We start from the raw sequence: 20,214 nt of genomic DNA, 5'->3' as shown, positions 1-20,214 counted from the left end.
TTTTGATCAACTTCTTGTTGAAAGATGCAGATGCATTTCAGAGTGCCGTGAACTGACTGTGTCCAGATCGCCTGTCACTGCAGGTGCATTCAAGGACCGTCATAAATGTGCAATACAGTCCTTTCGTGACATTTTTCTGTAAATCAAGCAGTCCCTCCAGGAAGTTGCGATTTCGTGATCGCAACTATCAACGCAAATTCAACCAATCACCGTGATTTTTTCGCGGCCTTGCAATTTTTTACAATCACAGCAACATTCCCGCAAATTTGACCAATTACCTTAACGTCAGCCCCTGCACGTCATCGGTTTTGTCATCAATTTGACTTCCTTGGAACATAAACGTAAGTTCTCACTTGATCGGCACTTTTCAAAACACGCACAGAGAACGGGTGAAGAGAGGGGACAGCAGGCAGGACAAGTGACGATGACAACGTTATTATTTATAGATTGAGGGGCGCAGTGTTCGCTTGGTCACCTACCTGAAGCAGGTGTGCTTTATGAACCAGCTCTCCCACCTCTATGCATCTGTCTCATCTTCATTGATGATACCCCCGGTGTGCGTTAGTGACAAAGACACAACCGGGGGACGTATGTTTAATATTTGATGTTTGACGTTTTTGCCGCCATTACCGTAAAAAGCTCCGCGAGTAGAGCTTGATTTGTTCCAGTTTGGTGATACATCAGACATATTTAGTAAGTTTTGATCAACTCCTTGTTGAAAGATGCAGATGCATTTCAGAGTGCCGTGAACTGCCTGGGTCCAGATCACCTGTCACTGCAGGTGCATTCAAGGATCGTCATAAATGTGCAATACAGTCCTTTCGTGACATTTTTCTGTGAATCAAGAGAACCAAAATACAGTCACAGTGGCCACATCAAGAATGTTTTCTAAAAACAACTGTAATTTAGTGTATTTACTTGCCCCTGATATGTTATTGGGGAAAAATGTTTTTTTTTTAAATCGCAACTTTCATTGCAATTCTTTCAAAAAGCTGTCGCAATATCAGGCTTTTTGGGCCGCAACAATCACAAAAAAAATCCCTCGGAATCCCGGAGGGACTGACATGTTTTTACTATATACTAAATTGTTAAATATATAGGTATATTGCTATTGGTTTTTATATACTAAGTTAAACCATACAAGTGCCAGTACAGTCCTCCTCCTTTTTCTAAAGTACAGTAACAACATGAACTTAATAAAAATAGATCAGCAGCATCTGATAGTATTAAAATGAGCCTGAAAGCTGGATCCTTGAATGTACTTAAACGGTGATGGCAAAGAGGATAAACCCTTATAAAATAACACTTCCTCTGGTACCACTGAAGGCTAACATTTCCTTTTTAAGGCAACTTTAATTTTAAAGGTTATCTTCCATCCAATAATTCTATTTCCTGGAGTACTGTGAACATCCCTGCCTCAAGGTGGCTTTCCACTTGTAGTCACTTTTTATACACACTGTGGTCTCAAAGAAGAAAAAAAACATTAAATGGGAGGACTCGCATTCGAGTCAATCTCACAACAGGCTGACTTCCTGAAAATTACAGGTTTCTGTCTCTGCGTCACACAAATGACTGGTATTATTGACTGGTATTATGGTGATGGTAGGGAATAAACAGGGATGTCGGTGGAGAAATGGGTGGAGAAGCAGATGGGGAGGAAGACGCATTGGTGAAAATCCGTACAGAGACCTGACCTCTTTCTCTATTGACTGTCAGGAGCAGGGATTGCAAAGACATTAACAAGGAGGCAGCCAGTCATTCAGTCAGTCCAGTGTATACCTCTATACCATCTTCCCCCACTGCATTCATCGTTAGGAATGGGAGAGCACCAGCCAGGCAAATTTCCACCCTGGCAATGTGATGCTACAGATTTGGTCATTCTGGCTTTGGGAAAAGGTTAGCAGATGCCCCCCTCTATGTCCTCCACCTCTGTACCCTCCTCCCTAAGCCCGTTAAATCTTTTGCCTGTGGCACAGCTGGCGCACAAAGCTGACAATGAGCTTTTCATTGCTGCCATTCACCTACACACAAGCGACAGTAATTGTTTCGCGCTTTGATTCTCGCTTTGATTGTGCATCCCCCCACCGGCAAACCGCCAAGCAAAAACCTAACAAAAGGAAACCGCGGGCCCTGTTATCGTCGCAGATGAATGGGTGTGTACTCGGTAAATATTTCAGCGAGATGGAACAAGAACAAGAACATGAAAAAAGGGGGAGGATTGCCCGCTGCCAAGTGGAATCAAACAACCCAACCCTCCTGTCAGTGGTCCAGCGTTTCCATGTCTGTGTGCAGATGTTGCACCATCTGTAGAGGGTCTTGTAGAGTCCAGGACTGCATAGTCGGGTTAAAGGTAGCTGGTCCTTCCCTTTTACATGGGGAATTGGACTGAAAAACCCCCACCAACTTCCTGTACCATCCTTTACCTTGAGAATTCGATTGGAAATCTCACCTCATTCCTTCCCTTTCACTTATGATACTAGGAGGATGTAACCCCTTAAAGGTGACATATTATGCTCTTTTTCATCAAACAATCTACAGTCTAAGAGGTCCCCAAAACCTGTCTTTAAAGTTTATTGCTCAAAAAAACACTTTGAAATCAGATTTTGGCATGCCTGTAAACCCCTCTTTTTCAGCCCTGCTCAGAACAGGCTGTTTTATGTGTCTGTGCCTTTAAATGTGAATGAGCTCTCTGACCACGCCCCCTCAGGAAGTGGATGGGGCCTGGGCTGTCCAGCACGTTGATCTAATGTTTACATATTTGCTGCATAGACATGGCTGCTCACAGACCTGCGTTACTTCAACCCTCTGAATTTGATCCAGAATCTGATCCTGACGTAGAGGCGCCTGCAGCAGGACCTTTCTGAAGGATTGGTCACAGATTTAGTGTTTCTTGTTGTTTTATTTGTCAGTATGTCGACGTGTGTCTTGGTACACAGCTACGAACATGTAGCTATGTGGCTATGCTAACTAGCGCTAGCACTTATCCATGAAAAATAAAAATCATCCACTAGATCTTCAAATCTGCAGACGTGGGGAGTAAAACCGACCTCTGTGTTTATTAAGACAGCCTACAACTAGCATGCCTCCTTCCTAAGGTCCTTGTTAGCACACGTGTGCAGGGAATGAAAAACAGAGGAGGAGTTGAGGGGTGAACAAGCAGAAGGGGAAGAATGGATTTTTTTCATTGTTGGGGGGTTTGTAGACATGCAAGATGTCGATTTTGCACAATATGTGACCTTTAAACTCTCATAGGAATTTAAACGAACAAACACTCATAAGTTAAAAGTAACTCCCAAATATAAGAGATAAGGTCTGAATTTTACATTGAGAGTATTGCACGCACATTCACAAAGCATTGCAGCAGAGAGATGATGGCTTGACAGTTACAGTACAGCGATGTATACAGTGTGTCCTTGAGACACGTGTCACTGTGAAACGCAATAATTGTCGACTCTCAAACACAGAAAGTGCACCTCCAGAGGGAATTTGACAGCAATGATTTATTTGCATGTCTCAAAGAGTCCTTCACTCCACACGGCTCTTATGTCATGTGCCTCTGTCGCATCTGTCAGACATCTCGACGAACACAGGAGCGCGACACTCCAATCTGTCTTTGGCAATCCTTCGTGTCATAATGCAACCGTGTGAGATGATTAACTGCCATTTTTAATGTATATGCGGTTGTGAGATGGCGAACGAGACAACAACAAAGCATGTGCCTGGAAAAGAGATGTATAGTTCAGTTGCAAAGTTTTGTGGTACTACAGCATGGCGACACTTTGAGGTATGAGGTTGGGGATGTAATGACAGCAACAAAGCACACGTCTTCCTTTTTCTGTGGTCAGAAAAAGGGGGGTGGTCAGTGACTGGGTTAAGTCTGTGAAGGGGGCAAAAAATGTATGTTTTATTTAGAACTTTTTTGGGAGTTTTCTTAACATATACGCCCACATACACAATAGATACAAACACAAGGAAAAATAATAATGGCAGGGTGTTGCAAATCTTAAAAACCCACATATAGTCCTCAGTTGCTAACAGTAGCAACATCTTAAAAAAAGGAAGACTACCCCTCCTTCCAAAAAATCCCTAGGTCCAACAGACATTAACCAAAATACACATTCAACTAACATAAATAGTCTAAAAGAAAATCATGTTTGTGACCTGTCATTTTACAGCTTTAGGTTTTCGCCATCTTGGCTTTAATTGGCTGTATATGTTTGTTTTTGCTGTAGGGTCACGTTTTGCAGCTAAGTTACTGGTAGAAAGTGGTTATATAATAATAAAAATAAATGCTTCTCCAAGAAAGGAAAAGGCTATTTCACAGGTTCACTAGCTGCTGCTTTGGAACCAGGGCTAGAGGGGAAATTTTCATGGTTACTTATAAATGAGTCCCTCCGTGAAATAAGTGATAATTAAAACAGTAGCAGTAAAAAGTTATTGGATGGTCAGTTTCTGGCGAGAAAAATGGATGCCTTAGGTCTTGTAAAGTATGCCCTAACTAACCCAAGCAAAGAGAAGAATGCATGACCTTGATGAATAGAGGAAAAAATGTTCAGTCTGTTGATTTGATTTATCTAAGAATAAGGGAGTCAGACTATGATAACCCCAAAAATGGTCCAATGGAGTGTTATTAAAGCCTGCATTTGTGGTCCCAAGAGGATCAAGTCTTTTGATCCCCTGAGCTTTCCAGTACCTCGACCACCAGCAGGATCAAACGTCTCATTTATCATTTAAAAATATCCAACTTTCTACCTGATAAATATGCACAAGATTTTGAACAGGCTTTTCAAGTTTCAATACACTAATCTTAATGACTTTGGCGGCCCCCCTAACCTTTGCCACCATGACTCTGACATTTGTGGTGTTAAATGAAACGTCTAGAACTATTGGACGGATTGTGGTGAAATGTCCTTCAGGAACCTTTTAAGGAAGTGTCTGAATGTGATCCCTTGACTGTTCATCTGCTGCCATAATCAAGTCAAAATTTCTTAGTTAAATTATCTGTGATTTAATATCTAAAAGGAGAAAATAAAGATAATGAAGGAAGTCTTCTTGTCTGCCTCCCTGTTTCTGTGTTTTAGTTAGTCTTGGTTCAGTTTTAGCAACTCAGACAAATTAATACAATCACAAACAGCTTCGTATTCAAACACTCACTTGTGGTTTTTACCATTTACGTTTTTCAATTAGTAACCTCTGACACATTGAGTGAAATCACTAGGGTATTTTTTCCTTGGATAAGCTGTCTGCTGAGTCATAAATTGTGCTTACTGGCTGAATAGATATTCTCTGATCAAGACAAAAGGCCTCGACAGTAAACTTGGCTTCCTAGTATATTGTTGTTTTTAAGCCCATCAACTTTAACTGCCAATAGCAGTGCCTATTTTCCGAACTACTGATTGATACCTTCCTAGCAGCCTTTGCTTGTCCATACCTTTTATGACACTATTATCTTAGAGGGGCTCGCGGCCTGCCTGGAGATCAGTAATCTGTCACAGAGAGGAACTTGTTGCCTCAAGTTTTTGGTTAAACTTATGTTTATAGCCGTTGGTGCAAGGCTTTTTGACAGCGAACCGTAAATCCTTGAACTTGGCAGTTTCTCTCACTACACGACCTTTAAGATATTGGACCATGCACCTCCAGTATTAAACATTTCACTGAATTTACACTTTTCTCACAGTTCCAACAAAAAAACATCATAATATAAGCTCTGTATATTTGGGATTTGTTGCAGAGCTGAAGTCATAAATTGCAATAGGTTGTACAGAAGTGCTTGTAAGAGTCCATTGAGGGTGAATAAAACAAGCTGGTAAAATTTAACTTGTTTGTGATAACAGTAAAGTGCTTCCTCCAAATTCATGCATCTATGTCAAAAGAATAAAATTATAAAGTATAGTTCATGTTATAGTATATTCAGTGTTGCCATGCATACAACTATACTATTAATATCTAAACATTTGCATTTCACTGCATAGTACAGTATACTTGGTAGTCATGTCATAATATTTGGATTACAAATTAATAGTGTGTTATTTCTCCATGGCAAAGTATTGACAGGGACGTCCTGATCCAACATGTCATATCACATCAATCCACATTTCACCCCTGCCTGTTGACACTGTGGCAAAAACATCAGTCTCTTGACATTTTAAATCGATAAACAACATGGAAGTTAATATTAATACTTTTTTTTTTTTGAAGAGCATAAAACTCTCTAATAAACATGATGTGATATCCTTACATCAGTCAATTTGCTCTCTAATCCTCTGCATCGGCTTTTGAAAAACTGATATCAGTCAACCCCTAATCGACAAGTAGGATGATAAGGATAAAATGTTGCCATGGAAGAAATACCAACAGTGAAATCTGAGGGACATGTGTTTTGTAGCTGCGTAAAGAAGCTATTAGGTGTGTTAATTTACTCAGTAGCTGGGTAATAAGCAGGGAATATATGGTGAGCAGGTTGTTACAGCAGATTGGTATCTTAACGATGTGGCAAGCAGGACCCTGATGCCTGCGTTACACAAAACTGTATTTTACATCGGGATCCTGCTTGCTCTGTCCGCATTCCAATCCACCAAAACCACCCACTCACAATACATTACCTCTTGAATACTGTGTAGTGAGCAGGCTGTCATAGTGGATTGGACCCCTCTTATTTGCATCAGGGTTGTGCTCACCCTGTCGAGATTCAGATCCTCCATTACCACCCTTTCACTATACTATGCCATATATAATATAAAGTGAGCAGGTTGTTACAGCCGATTGGTACTTGGACAGGGCGAGCAGGGCACTGATGCTAGGGTGAAAAAAGACACCTTTGCTTGGCATTAAGGTCCTGCTCACCCTGTCAGGATTCCAATCCACTATAACCACCCACTCACTATACATTACCTCTTCCATACTGTATAGTGAGCAGGCTGTTCTAGTGGATTGGAACCCTCTTATTTGCATCAGGGTCCTGCTCACCCTGTCGAGATTCAGATCCTCCATTACCAACATTTCACTAAATTATCCCTTACATAATGTATAGTGAGTTGGTTGTTACAGCAGATTGGTACCTGGACAGGGTGAGCAGGGCCCTGATGCTAGGGTGAGAAAAGACCCCTGTGCTTGGCATCACGGTCCTGCTCACCCTGTCAGGCATCCAATCCACTATAACCACATACTCACTATACATTACCTCTTGCATAATGTATAATGAGAAGGCTGTTACAGCAGATTGGACCCCTTCAATTTGCATCAGGGTCATGCTCACCCTGTCAAGATGCAGATCCTCCATTACCACCCACTCACTACCTTATCCCTTATATAATGTATATTGAGTGGGCTGTTACAGCAAATTGGTACCTGGACAGGGTGAGCAGGACCTTTTTGCACATTTATATGCCTGTCAGAATCTATAATTAGAGCAACGTCCGTAGCCACAATCTGTTCTTCATAGCAACGGTCTGCTATAGACCAACAGCAGACCGTGGCTATGAAATGTTGCTACGTAATTAATAATCAAAATCAAGTATTTTACACAACTTTTATAATGGAACTATTAATGTTATTGCACAGTATGCTTGTGCTGCTACTACTCCTACTAAAGACATCAGCTCTCATACAGTCTTTTGAATATGATTATTTTGGTGAACAGTGAATTCAGTTGTTGGCTGAAGGGAGGGAAATTGGTCCAAAGCTGCACTTAATGCCCAGGGATATGGTCAAATTATGGTTTCAGCTTGGATGATTAGTCCATTAAGACGAAAAGGTCACTAACACTAAATTGCCAGAACTTGTATTAACTGATGAGTCATATCCTTCCTTTTTTGAAAAACAAAAATGTAGAGATCTACAAACACAGCAGAGGGTGAAGTTGAGTATTTTTGGACTGTTTCTCTAAAGCAACAAGGGATTTAAATACATGATTAGGAGCGTGTCCTGACATTTCATCAAGCTAAGGATCCGTCGAGGGGAGAAAACCAATCAGTGATGAAAAATTGTTGTGAGTTGCATCAGATGTAAAAAAAAAAATGTTAATGATACATGTCTTTTAAAAAGTGCAAAATCCCAATCAAGCCCTCTAACATTTCTTAATCTCTCTGGATTTAATGGTAGCACTGATTTCCTTGATCCAGAAATAAAGCCTCATAAAGTTGGACTCATGTCTGACAGGGCTTCATCCTGATTACCGTTAATTCCAGTTGACAGCCAAAATCATTCGTTTAAATGACCAATTTGTACCCCCCCCAAGCAGAAATAAAAACATCAATGACTCTTGTGTCAAACACAGCTGAGATTTACTCATCCTGATACGAACTGAAGTCTTGCCGGATGCTTTATTTGGACTAGAATCCTCTGAAGGGTTATAACAAGAGCTGGTCCTGGAGGGGTCATTGGCAGCCAAGGAAGAACTCCTCTGATGGAGCCACGATCTACTCATCTCCCTCTCCCAAGGTTCCTGGAAAAAAAAAAAAAAAGAAACATAACGAAAGAGGAAGAATACTTCAAATATGGATGTATTGAAGCAATAACACGCTGCTGTGAGGAGTGTTTTTTTCCCCATGCATGTCACCATGGTAACAGCAATTGGGAATCTTGGGCGAAAGACACGACATTAAATTGCATTAACAAGAGGGGACTGGAGATATTGAGCACATTGTGATCGGAGCTGATGACAACGGCACACTGTGTGCTTTTCAGGAGGCCGGATGATGTTGATGACATGTGAGTTAGTGTGGTGGGAGGAGGCGTGGAAATTCAGCGCTGGATGTCACTGCATGTTATTCTGTTCACAAGGCAGTGTTTGCTGAATATGGAAATATGGCGGCTGTTATTAAAAAAATCACATAAAATTTCAGCACATATTCATTAATATAGGGAGAATGAAGGAAAAAGGAAAAGATGGTAAAAAAAAAGGAGCTTTGTGGATTAAAGGACTGTATTTTTATGGTTCCTGAAAGTAAAAGCAGAGAGATTACTCCGAGAACAAGATTACACTTCAGCATCTATCTCCCTAATATTAGTTCTGTGGGCACAAAAAAAGTAATAAGAGGTAAAGAGTGGCTTAGTAGGTAAAGTACTGCCTCACTTTTTTTTTTTCCAAAATTGAAAAAAGAGCAATGTTACCTGAATCAGTTCCATCTCAGCATATCCAACCTTTAAAACGAGTTATGTAGGCAGAAGAGAAAGAAAGGAAAGGGTAGCATGAACAAAATATTCAATATTGCAAAATCACTTTCATTTTCATCAATTAATCGATCCTTATTCATATAGCGCCAAAACACAACAAACGTTACCTTAAGATGCTTTTAAAAACAGAGCAGGTCTAGACCATCCTCTGTTAGATTATCAACAAAGAGCCAACTTCAAGGCAGGATAAGATCCAGTCCAATCTTACAGACAGGACTCAGTCTGATCTCATCTTAATCCACCAAGTTACAGCGGCAAGGAAAAAATTCCTTAACCCTCCTGTTATGTTTGCTTCTCAGGAACAGCAATAATGTTCCTGGGTCAACTTTACATGGGGTTTACATGGGGCATTTTCAATTATCCAAAAGTGTCAGAACCCCAAAAATCCCTATACAATTTTGTTTTTAAAATCTCAAACTCCATTACTAACCATTTAAAACAATATTCAGTGCATTGGCGTTCTTTAATTCTCACAGATCATGGTTCAATGAGGATAACTCACTTGTTTTTCATGTATGTTCATGATTGGGGTGAAATATGTCACACAGTTGCAAAGAAACAATTAGTATTTGTTACTTCTGACCCTTTTTAGCCTCCACTTTGACTGCCGGGTCAAGTTGACCCACGAACAGTATCTGTGTAATATAAACATGCAGGGTGGGTTGAAAATATGTTAAATGAACCATTTGTATATTTCATATGTTGATTACGCAAATTAAGCCAAGCAGAAGAAGTTTCATACCAAAAAAGTACTTTTAACAATTTTTTTTTTCTAACTTTGAAATGGGTCAATCTGACCCGGAACATAACAGGAGGGTTAAACAGGTAGAAACCTCGAACACACCAGACTCATGTTAGACAGCCATCTGCCTCGACTAATTTTCAAGGACAGCCAAGCATGTAGTCTGATGACTGTCACATGGAATGAAATGATAGCCAATCGGGAAGCAAGCAAGCTGACTGGTGAAGGAAATACAGAAAGCACAGCCATGGAGTCATGAATGAGTGCAAAGCATAAAGTTAGAATAGATGGATGTCACAAATGGATGGCTATATTGGATGTACCAGGTAGCGAAGCAGCTAGCGTCCGCCACGTTTGTTTGATTTTGTGAGATTTCACGAGATTTCTGGTGTAGGGAATCTGGACTCTGGTTGTTTGTCAGTGGAATCTGTTGTTGTGCCTTGCAGCATTGGCCATATTAATTCACTATAAAAACAAAACTGTTAAATCTGTCATTATTTGTTCACATCAATCAATCAATCAATCAATCAGACTTTATTTATAAAGCACTTTTCATACAATGATATTGTAACACAAAGTGCTGTACATAAAAATAAAAAGACCCCCCCCCCCATCCTAATCCCAACCCAGCCCCGACCCCAAAACCCACCCACATCCTAAGGAGAAGAACACAATATATGCAACAATAATAATAAAAACAATGAAAAATAAATAAATAAATGAAAAAAAAAAATAAAAAAGTTGCTGAACGAACTGAGGAAACGCTCTCATGATATCTTAATGGGGTAAAATAAGATGTTAAAACTCGACACAAGAAATTAAAATCACCAAAACAAAATACATTTCTAAGATAATAAAACACTAAAAAATTAAACCATAAAAGGAAAATAAGATGCTATACTATAAAATAGAATAAAAAGTGACTCAAATTTGAACTAGATGATAAATAAATAAATAAATAAATAAAACTGTTATAAGAATAAAACTCAGTTAAAGGCGAGACTAAAAAGGTCGGGCTTGAGTTTGCTCTTGAAAATGTTTATGCTCTGTGCAGCCCTCAGATCTTCAGGTAGGGTGTTCCACAGGCGTGGGCCGTGATGATAAAGGCTGCCTCACCGTGGGTCTTTGTTCCTACTTTTGGTACAATTAAAAGTCGACTACCTGAGGACCTGAGGGCTCTCACTGGCACATATGATAAATCACATGAATGGGGTCTCTCATTTTTTCAGCTGTCTGTTTTCATCCTGTGGGCCCGGCCTTAGCACTTCACGGATCAGCCGTCTCCTCTATTTTTGCTAACACCTCATGAGACTCTATTTTAGATCAAGAATTTGTAATATCTGTGAATCTGACGTCTGACTCAGTGAGTCACTGGTTAACTTGCAAAAGCAAGTTAATAAGTGACTCACTTCCTATACACACATTCTGTGAGGGAGTGAGAGATTAAAAAGGTCGAGCTTGAGCAGTGGGATTTGTCTAAAATCAGCAACATCATAAAAAACATCAAACGCAGTGATGCTGACAGAGAAAAAAGTTATCAAAGCAATGATGAAATTGCAAATTGCTATTCAGAACCTGCACCCAAACACATCTGATAATCAGCCTTAAAGCCTTGAAAAGGAAGGCTATTGTTTAAAGTGTTTCTCCGGCATTTAAAGTCTCATATAAACAAGCATGTGAGATAAATGTCAGGACCAAAAGACTGTAATCAAGTCACTTACATGTTGTACGTAGTACCAAAGTGGGCAACAAAGAGGCTTTTGCTTGTATCAAAGTGCAGCTCTGGTCAAAGGTGGTGGTATCAATCTAAGTCTGTACAAAGAAAGGTCACTTTTAATGGAGTGAATTACTGTCGAGTGTATAAACTGAGGACAAAAAGTCACTACATTAAGCTATACCTCTACCAGACACAACCAACAGCTGATTTGTATTCAACCATCACATTGTCTCCCATCCAAATAAGCTCAAACACTGTTGTGAACACTTTCTCATTCAGCCCAGCGTCTCTCTAAAGAACGGAATTACACATCGCACATTCTTTGCCCTTGGGTTTTCCATACCAAATACAGGAATAACATAAAAGATGCTTAATGTCAAATTTCACACACCGGCAAGCTGCTCTCCAAGCAACGCCATGAATCATGTATAACTACACTTTCCCCAAAAACTTTGCTTCTGCCTCCGTTGGTGGGTTTTTTTTTCTATAGAAAAAAGCTCAACAAATGTTGGACGTCCTTCAACCTAACCTCTCCTGCTTTTTATACTCAAATAAGTCTGTGATGTTTCACTGGTGTGTGCATTAACATACATTTGGAATGAATGGAAAAATGTGAAGTGTAACATTGTAGATAACTTCTATGCCCTGCGTTTGCAATTGTAGTATTCCATTAGTGTTGCATGAAATATGTACTTAAACCAACCAATGTAAAGTTATGGCCCCCACCAAAGGGAGCCAAGACAACTTTAAAGGCCAAGATATCATAAATGGGGAATATTTGGTTCCCCTTCAAAAAACTTAGGATACAATTTAAAACATTTATAATGTTTTTTTTCTTGCAGAAAATTGTAAACTTTAACATCATAAGTCTCAAATGCTGCAACAACTTTTAAATGACAGCTGTTACCAGCTCATGAAAATATTAGGGAAGATAAGGTTTGAATTACCCTAAAGTAGATTGTCTTTGCTAATGTATGATTGTTTCAGAAGAGCACTCAATGCAACGCTAAGTAGCAGCCGGCAGCCGGTGTTGCTAACAAGGGACACCGATAAAATAATGCTTAAAGCTGCTGTGAGGAACTTTTGATTTGTATTGATTTTGGTGCCCCCTGTGGACAAAGTACCTCTTATCTCTTGTCCTGTACATGCAAAAGTAGTATTTTGTACAAAAAAATTATCCTGTTGTCTTCCAACTGTCAAATTTATCACACAATTTGATTATTTTCCATGAAAACAGTCAAATAAATGCTGTTTCTAAAGTGAGATATCAATCATCTGGTCTGACACCTACCCCCTCACAGCGGTTTCAAGCATTAAAATCATCAAGAGAGCAGGCATCAGTGTTGTTGCTGATGGTCTTGTTTACTCTTAAAGGTCATGAAGAGGCATCAGTATCAGTTTCAGTCTGTTTCTCAGCCAGTTCAAAACTCCTCACAGTGCCTTTAACCCTCCTGTTATGTTCTTTTCTTAGGGACAGCAATAATGTTCCTGGGTCAACTTGACCCGGGGTATATTTAATGATCCAAAAGTGTTGGAACCCAAAAAAATCCCAATAAAAATGTTCTAAATCTCATTATTAACTCCATTACTAACCATTTAAATCAATATTCAGTGCAATGGTGTTCTTTAATTCTCAAAGATCATGGTTCAATGAGGATAACTCTCTTGTTTTTTATTAAATTAATGTTAAAAACATTTTTTAAAGTACATTGAAAAGCCCTAAATCTAAATACAATAGTTTTACAGGACAGATTTTTGTTTATTTAATTTTACATTTGGAATTTAAATTTTTTTTTTTATGTTGTGATGTTGATAAATTAACATCAGACACCTTTTCTGTCACATGCTGCCCAGAGATTTTTATGCTGTATTTAGCTGGTTTGGAAGGCATATATTACCTAAGATGGAAGGAACCTCTGAATACACTAGCCTTTCAGCCACTGTGACATTAGAAATGCAAAATAATCCTTTTATCAATTTTAATTTTGAACTTGAAAATTGGTCAATTTGACCCGCAACAAAACAGGAAGGTTAATCTTAATCAACTTTTTAGCTAATCGAAGGCTAAGCATTTAGCCAAATTCCAAACAACTACTGTACTTGCATCTGAATTAATGTTAAACTCATTATTATTATTATTAGGTTTGTTAGCATTCCAAACTGAGGCAGAAAATTACCAGAGCACCTGTCCTCTGCCACTGTTTTCCATTTTTTAAACGTGCCTGTCTTCAATTTGTTAGATGTTTCTTTCATTCAGCTCCTTCTTACCTTTTAACTGTTCCCTCCTCTCTTTTCTCTTTTTCGACATTGCTGACTAGTAAGCCATTTCCAAGTATGACATTTTTTGTGCTTTCAAAATAATTTAAAAGGAATATTAAAAATATCCTCCATGTTAGCGAACTGATTTTGAACTCTAACCAAAACCAACATTTTTGCCAGAGTGTCAACAGGCAGAGGTGAAATGTGCTGGATTCCTTTCTGGAGCTTTATTTAAACTGACATGTGCTGCTGCCTCTGGCAACACTAAGCTGTCTAGAAAGAACAGAGAAAATGATCATTGAGATTCAAGTATTAAACACAGCCGGGGGAATGAATCTTGTCATTTTTCACATTTTGGATGCTAAAACGGTAAAAAAGGGTTCCATTGTAGGTCAAGTCATGGCCTAAACACTGGATTAGTTTGTTCTCTCTTTGAAACTTCTCACAGAATTGGAACAGAAATGTGCTGAAATAGTTTGCATGTGGTCCACTGCTGGATTTTGCTGTTCTTTTCTCTCTCTCCTCCTTGCCCTGGTAAACTGAATTTCCCTTGGGACCTTGCTGTTGTATTTTTGAAAACAGTAAAAAAAGAGTAACCTAAATCAGCACAAAGACTTTTTCTCCTCTATTTTCCTTATGAGTTTCTACAGTCCTTTGTTTTCTTTGCAAATGTTTAGATGTACTTTATATAGAAATACCAAGCCATGAATCATGTCAAGTGAGATTTACTGTACAATCCTGCATTCCCTGACTTCCAGGGACCTTTTGTTTGTGTCTCTTTCTTCCTTCTCCTTCTTGTTGTCTTTTAATATCTTCGCACTTTTTGTCTAAGTGAATGCAGAGGCAGAATACTTTCCTCCTCAACTGCAAAAACAACTTTAATGTGCACCACTGTTAATAGCTTGTGACTAAAGAACCCTGCCATTTAGTCCAAACTTTTCTGAGAGGAGGTTTGATATTATGTACCAGTATTTCTGGAGAACGAGGGAGAGGAGGAGGAGGAGGATGTGTAGTAGAGGGGACAGGAAGCTATTGGCAGTGGAGGGTGTCGGGCGAGGGGGTGCATTGCCCTAACAACCACGAGACAGAGCAAAGAAAACAGAGCACCCAAAGTGCATCAATTTTTCAGCATGACAGAACACAACGCTATTTTTCAGGTTTGCCCCCAAAAAAGCTGAACACTTAGATCATTATTGCAGGGCAATTTTTACAAGAGTCCCTCGTCAGTGGATGTGTTTACTATTCCTTTGCATCGTACTTCCCTCAGGGTGGATGTACTGAAAAACACACAGAGTATCTTTGGATTTCTTTAAACCCACAGCAAAAAAAACGTATATTTTGTATTGTCTGGAAAGTGTTCATAGAGACAAATCTGATGAATTGACTGCAGTGGCCTCTCCTTAAAACATCTGCACCTATGAATACAAGCTGTCCTGAAAGTTAATAATTTTCCACTATTACCATTACTTCCTATGTTACTTTACTGCAAACACTTACTAAATAGCATGTAGCTTATAGTGAGAAAACATTGTGTAACATCGAAGTAGAACTTAAAGCCTATGGAAATGTGAATGGAATATTTTAAATTAATATAGAATATCAAAATTGAATGTGTAACCAAGCTTCAACAAAGATCTGAGTGAAAATAAACATCCACAACTATGAAAAAACTGTTCAAAAACAGTTTGTTTTCTATTTCAGAGAATTTCTCAGGACTGTGTGGGAGTGGCTGCTAACTTTTTTCATTGACACCTCAAGAGAGAGTTCACAGCCTGCATGTTTGAGCCATCTGACTCTGAATCTAAAGACAAAAACTCCAGAATCTGAAAATTATTCATTTCAAATGGTCTCCGAGTGCTGAGTCACAAAATACTTCAGAATCAGAACTCATCATCATTTATTAGTTTTACCACTTCATAGTCTCCGGGGAAATAGGACCATGTGACACCGAGAGCAGCGGAGGCTGAAGTGTAATATGTGCATGCAGAGGAGCTCAGCTCCGGGAGTCAGACGGAGCTGTGTGGCTAAACTCTGAGCTGCTAGGGAAAAAGTTAGTGAGCCCTTCCTGGGAAATGTTAGTGAACCCCTTCTGGGAATAGTTAGTGAACTGGTCCTGGGGAAATGGGCGGAGCATATGTGGGACTGCTTTCCCCAAGTTTCCCCAAATCCAACACAGTTAGGAATATAGACAACAAGCTGTCATCTTCACCTGTAGATGTGCAGACAGGGACACATGAGCACAGCGGTGCAAAGAGCAATGTAATCTTAGTCAAAAACACTACACTGCAGAGGTAACCAAGTGAATAATAATACATGTATTATTGACAATAACAATATGATGCAAACTAAATTTAAGAGACTTGTCGACAACCTTTTGCTTGCTGCATTGGCAGTCATTTCCACACATTAAAATCAATGAAGTCCTCATTTTTGGCTTCTACTATCTCGGGATAAGATTAATATTGGGTCTTGTCAGGTCAATTTGGCTGAAGTGTAGAGCAATATATTGACTAGAAATGACACTCTCTTTGAGATTGAGTTTTTGGAGGGTAAGACTGACTCCCCTGCTCTTTGTACCCACAGAAGTTAAACATGTATTATTTTGATATTGTGGATACCATTAAAAAAAACATACATTTCAATAAAAATGTTGGAAATCTAAGTGATCCCCTGACTTTCATTCAAAGTTGACCGTAGGTTATATGTGTTAAGCATTAGGCTAATTCTTTTGTTTTTCAGGGGATACACATAAAACAGAGATATGCATCATTTATTGTTAGTCTTATTTTATATTAATACTTAGCTTACAGGCAAATTCTCTCCCCATTTGCATAAAGTAATTCTCCAGTTTTGGATTTCACCCTAACCTGTTTTTGTTTTTTTCTATGCAAAAGAAAAAAACAACAGGGTCATTATTTCAAAGAATTCTAAACAAAGGCTTTGCAAAAGTTTTATGAAGTAGAAAAGGGCATTCAACATGTTTTTTATGCCTTAAGGGTGTATACAATCCATTTTGGTGATAAACAAAACAAAACTGTGTTTGATTACAATAAAAACTCCACTGGGTGCCTTTAAGCTGAGCAGCGTGGAGGCAAAATGGAACAAGGATATGAAGACAAATCCCAAAGTTGCCCCAGAGTCAAAAACATAATAATGGGAAAAGTTACAGGACGCTTTGACATTGATATAGTTTGGATTCAGAGCTTAGAAACCAATGATGGAATGAATATAAATTCACTAAGAGTTCATGGACTCAGCTTTTAAATCAGAGTCAATGGGCCCAATCCAAAAAATGTCACCTGATGGCATCATCTATTAAAGTTTCAGGGTCCTGAACTCCAGCTAGAGGAGACAGCTGTCTCTGTTTGTAGACGCTGATGATACAATCCAAGATCACGAGTTTGGCGTGGCGTAAAATCTAACCTTGGGTGTTCTCCTTTCAAGATTACGACTTCTATCAGTTTCTTCTCCGAGGCTTTTTCCACGCTTTGGCCCCTCTCGGTGTCTCCATTTCAAAAAGCGTTTTACGTGTGGTTGGACATACAGTGTTGTGATAACGTCTGAAAATCTCACTTTGACTTGTGACGGCTCACCATAGAAGCAAATCCACATCAAACCCGACATTAATAGGATGAGAAAGGCGGTGTGACTCACTGGGGAAAACAACCTATTAGCTCTTTGAGAAATTCATCAAAAGCCTCCTTTTTAACACCGCAATGTCATTGTAAAGTTGAAGTAATGTGACATTGCAATTGCTTTTTTGATTTAACTATGAAATGGTTTGAGTCCTCTGGTGGAATATTAGAAAGTACAATGATTGGACTTATCTAACGGAGGTAACTGAGGGAGCTGGTGTCTCTGTTGTTTTCATGATTAAAGAGTTTTAGCTGATTACTCCTTCAGGGAAAGAGAAATGAAAGATTTGGGTTTTAGTATGTCTGCAATGCTGTATTTGTTCCCCCAGGGGTGTATATGCGGTCCGAATAAATGTGATGAAAGGCCTTGTGGTTTATCTCTGGACCTTTTTATACTCTCTTCTCCACTTTGTAGTTGAGAGAGCCTTTGTAGCCTGGACATATGATGCTCAAGTGTTCTTAGCCAAGGCCTTAGAAGAAGGGATGAATGGAGAGAGTGTGATGGACATTTGGGCTAAAGGATTGAAGTGGGTCCCGGGCAGAAATGGATTTGTAAGAGAGAGGGAGAGGGGGGGGATAGAGGGCATGGGATAGTAAGGGCAAGCTTTAAAAATCCTCTGTTGTTGTACGCGTTGTGATGACACTGTTCAAATGAAAACGATGACATGTTTTTTTAACCCCCGTCATGTTGACTGTGAACTGTGTGGACGTAGCATTTTATACGGTTTAAAGTCTGTAAAAAATGTTCTCTTAAGATGATTTATTTATTCATGTTTTATTTATGAATTTCATCCCAGGCTGATGGGGGAACACATTACTATTCAACTATTTGTGAAAAAGGAAACATAATTAAGCTGTTTTTCACATTCAGTGTTTCATGGCCAAGTGTGATTGCAGTTTTTATCCTGCCAGCAGCAGGGCAACTATTCATCTGTCCAACCTGTTGGTACAGAGCACATTGTTTTAAAGAGTACTGGCCAGATGGCTTAATCAATTTCTATGGGGCTTTCAGGGTCCCCAGAGGATAAATACAAACATTTTTGTTGATTTTGTAACATTTCTCTATGCTCCAATTCTTTTTTTTCCAAGTTCTTATTTTTATTTCTACTACTAAAATCTCAAAATCGAATGGCTCTCACGCAGAAACCTTTAATTATTCATTAATTAATTCCTTCTCCCCAGCCGGTGAATCTTTCAGTTTTCAACCAAATTGCCAAACAAATTTTGTGATTCTTCAACTCAATAGACCAAGGGTCTCAATTTGCGAAAATGAAGTTTGACTTTATCAAAAATTATACAAAGTGCCTTCAAATAATTAATATACAACCTTGTTACATGTCTTTCATTATTTGCTGTTTATTCAATTTCCATTATTCCTGGTCCCCAGAGTATAGATCTTTTCAGTTTTATTATCACCTGACTCGATTCCATGAGGTTGACATTTGTAGCCTTTCGTTAAACGTCTTTTAACTATTAGTCAGAGTTGCATGAAATTTGGTGCCAAAATTCCTGGAACCCAGAGGATGAGCCCGGATGATACCAGAAATCCCCTTACTTTTCTTCTTGATCCATTATCATATCAGTCATTTTAACTTCACCTTAGAATACCTCATCACGTTCTTGTTAAATTGTTTTGAACAGACGATCATGGTCCCCAGAGGATGACCTTTGTGACTTTGAGGCAATTGCAACCATGAAGTTGAAATGTGACTGAGGAAAATCCCTATTTATTGAACTACTATGGGATTGGTGCACATATTTGTGTAACTTTAGGAAGGATTTTTTAATTGTTGGTAAATCCAGGATGACCTGAAAACTCCCTTTCTCTATATATCTGATATTTGAGTGGTTGACCCTGTGGGTGTCCTTCAATTTAAGTATATAAAAATTCCTCAAGTACGGTGTCTGGGAAGTGCAATGCAAATTTACAAAGGAAAATAATAATAATAATAATTATTATACTTTATTTATACAGCAATTGTCAATACAAGTAACAAAGTGCTTTACAATGGGCAATAAAAACAAGAAGTGCAAAGCAAAATGAAGTGATTAAAAATAAAATGAAATACAAGCTTAAAAACCATACAAAGGTAAAAAACAGACCCTTAAAATCAGAGCTAGAATTTAATAAAATCACACAATAAAAGCTTTCCTGTAAAAGTGTGATGATTGATGACATAAAACAAGGGACTGACTCTGCAAGTCTGATCTCCTCTAGCAGGCTCTTCCAGAGGGAAGGAGCCCTGACTGAAAACGCCCTGTCCCCTTTGGTTTTCAGTCGGGTCTTGGAACAGCTATCAGAGAACTGCCAGAGGATCTCAGACTGCGACTAGGTTTGTAGGGGGATAAAAGCTCAGAGATATATAGAGGGAAAAGTCCATGTAGTGCTTTAAAAGTCAATAAAAGAATCTTAAAACCAATCCTAAAATCAACAAGGATGAAACACTTTTACAAAGTCGGAGACAAATTTACATTTTGGAAAAAAAATTTTATTTTATAAAACAAGATTACATTAGAAAAACACTTTTACCAAAGCTGAAACAAATTTACAAAAACACTTTTATATGCAATGAGACAATTTTACAAGCGACAGAACATTTTTACTATTCCTGAAAATGACCATTGGCAGATTCTGATGGAAAAGGAATGTACCAAATACCGGAATTGATCCTGAAGTGATGGAGTGA

Source organism: Notolabrus celidotus, chromosome 23, assembly GCF_009762535.1.
Source record: "Notolabrus celidotus isolate fNotCel1 chromosome 23, fNotCel1.pri, whole genome shotgun sequence".
Lineage (NCBI taxonomy): Eukaryota > Metazoa > Chordata > Actinopteri > Labriformes > Labridae > Notolabrus > Notolabrus celidotus.
Note: the sequence above shows the minus strand (reverse complement) of the source record.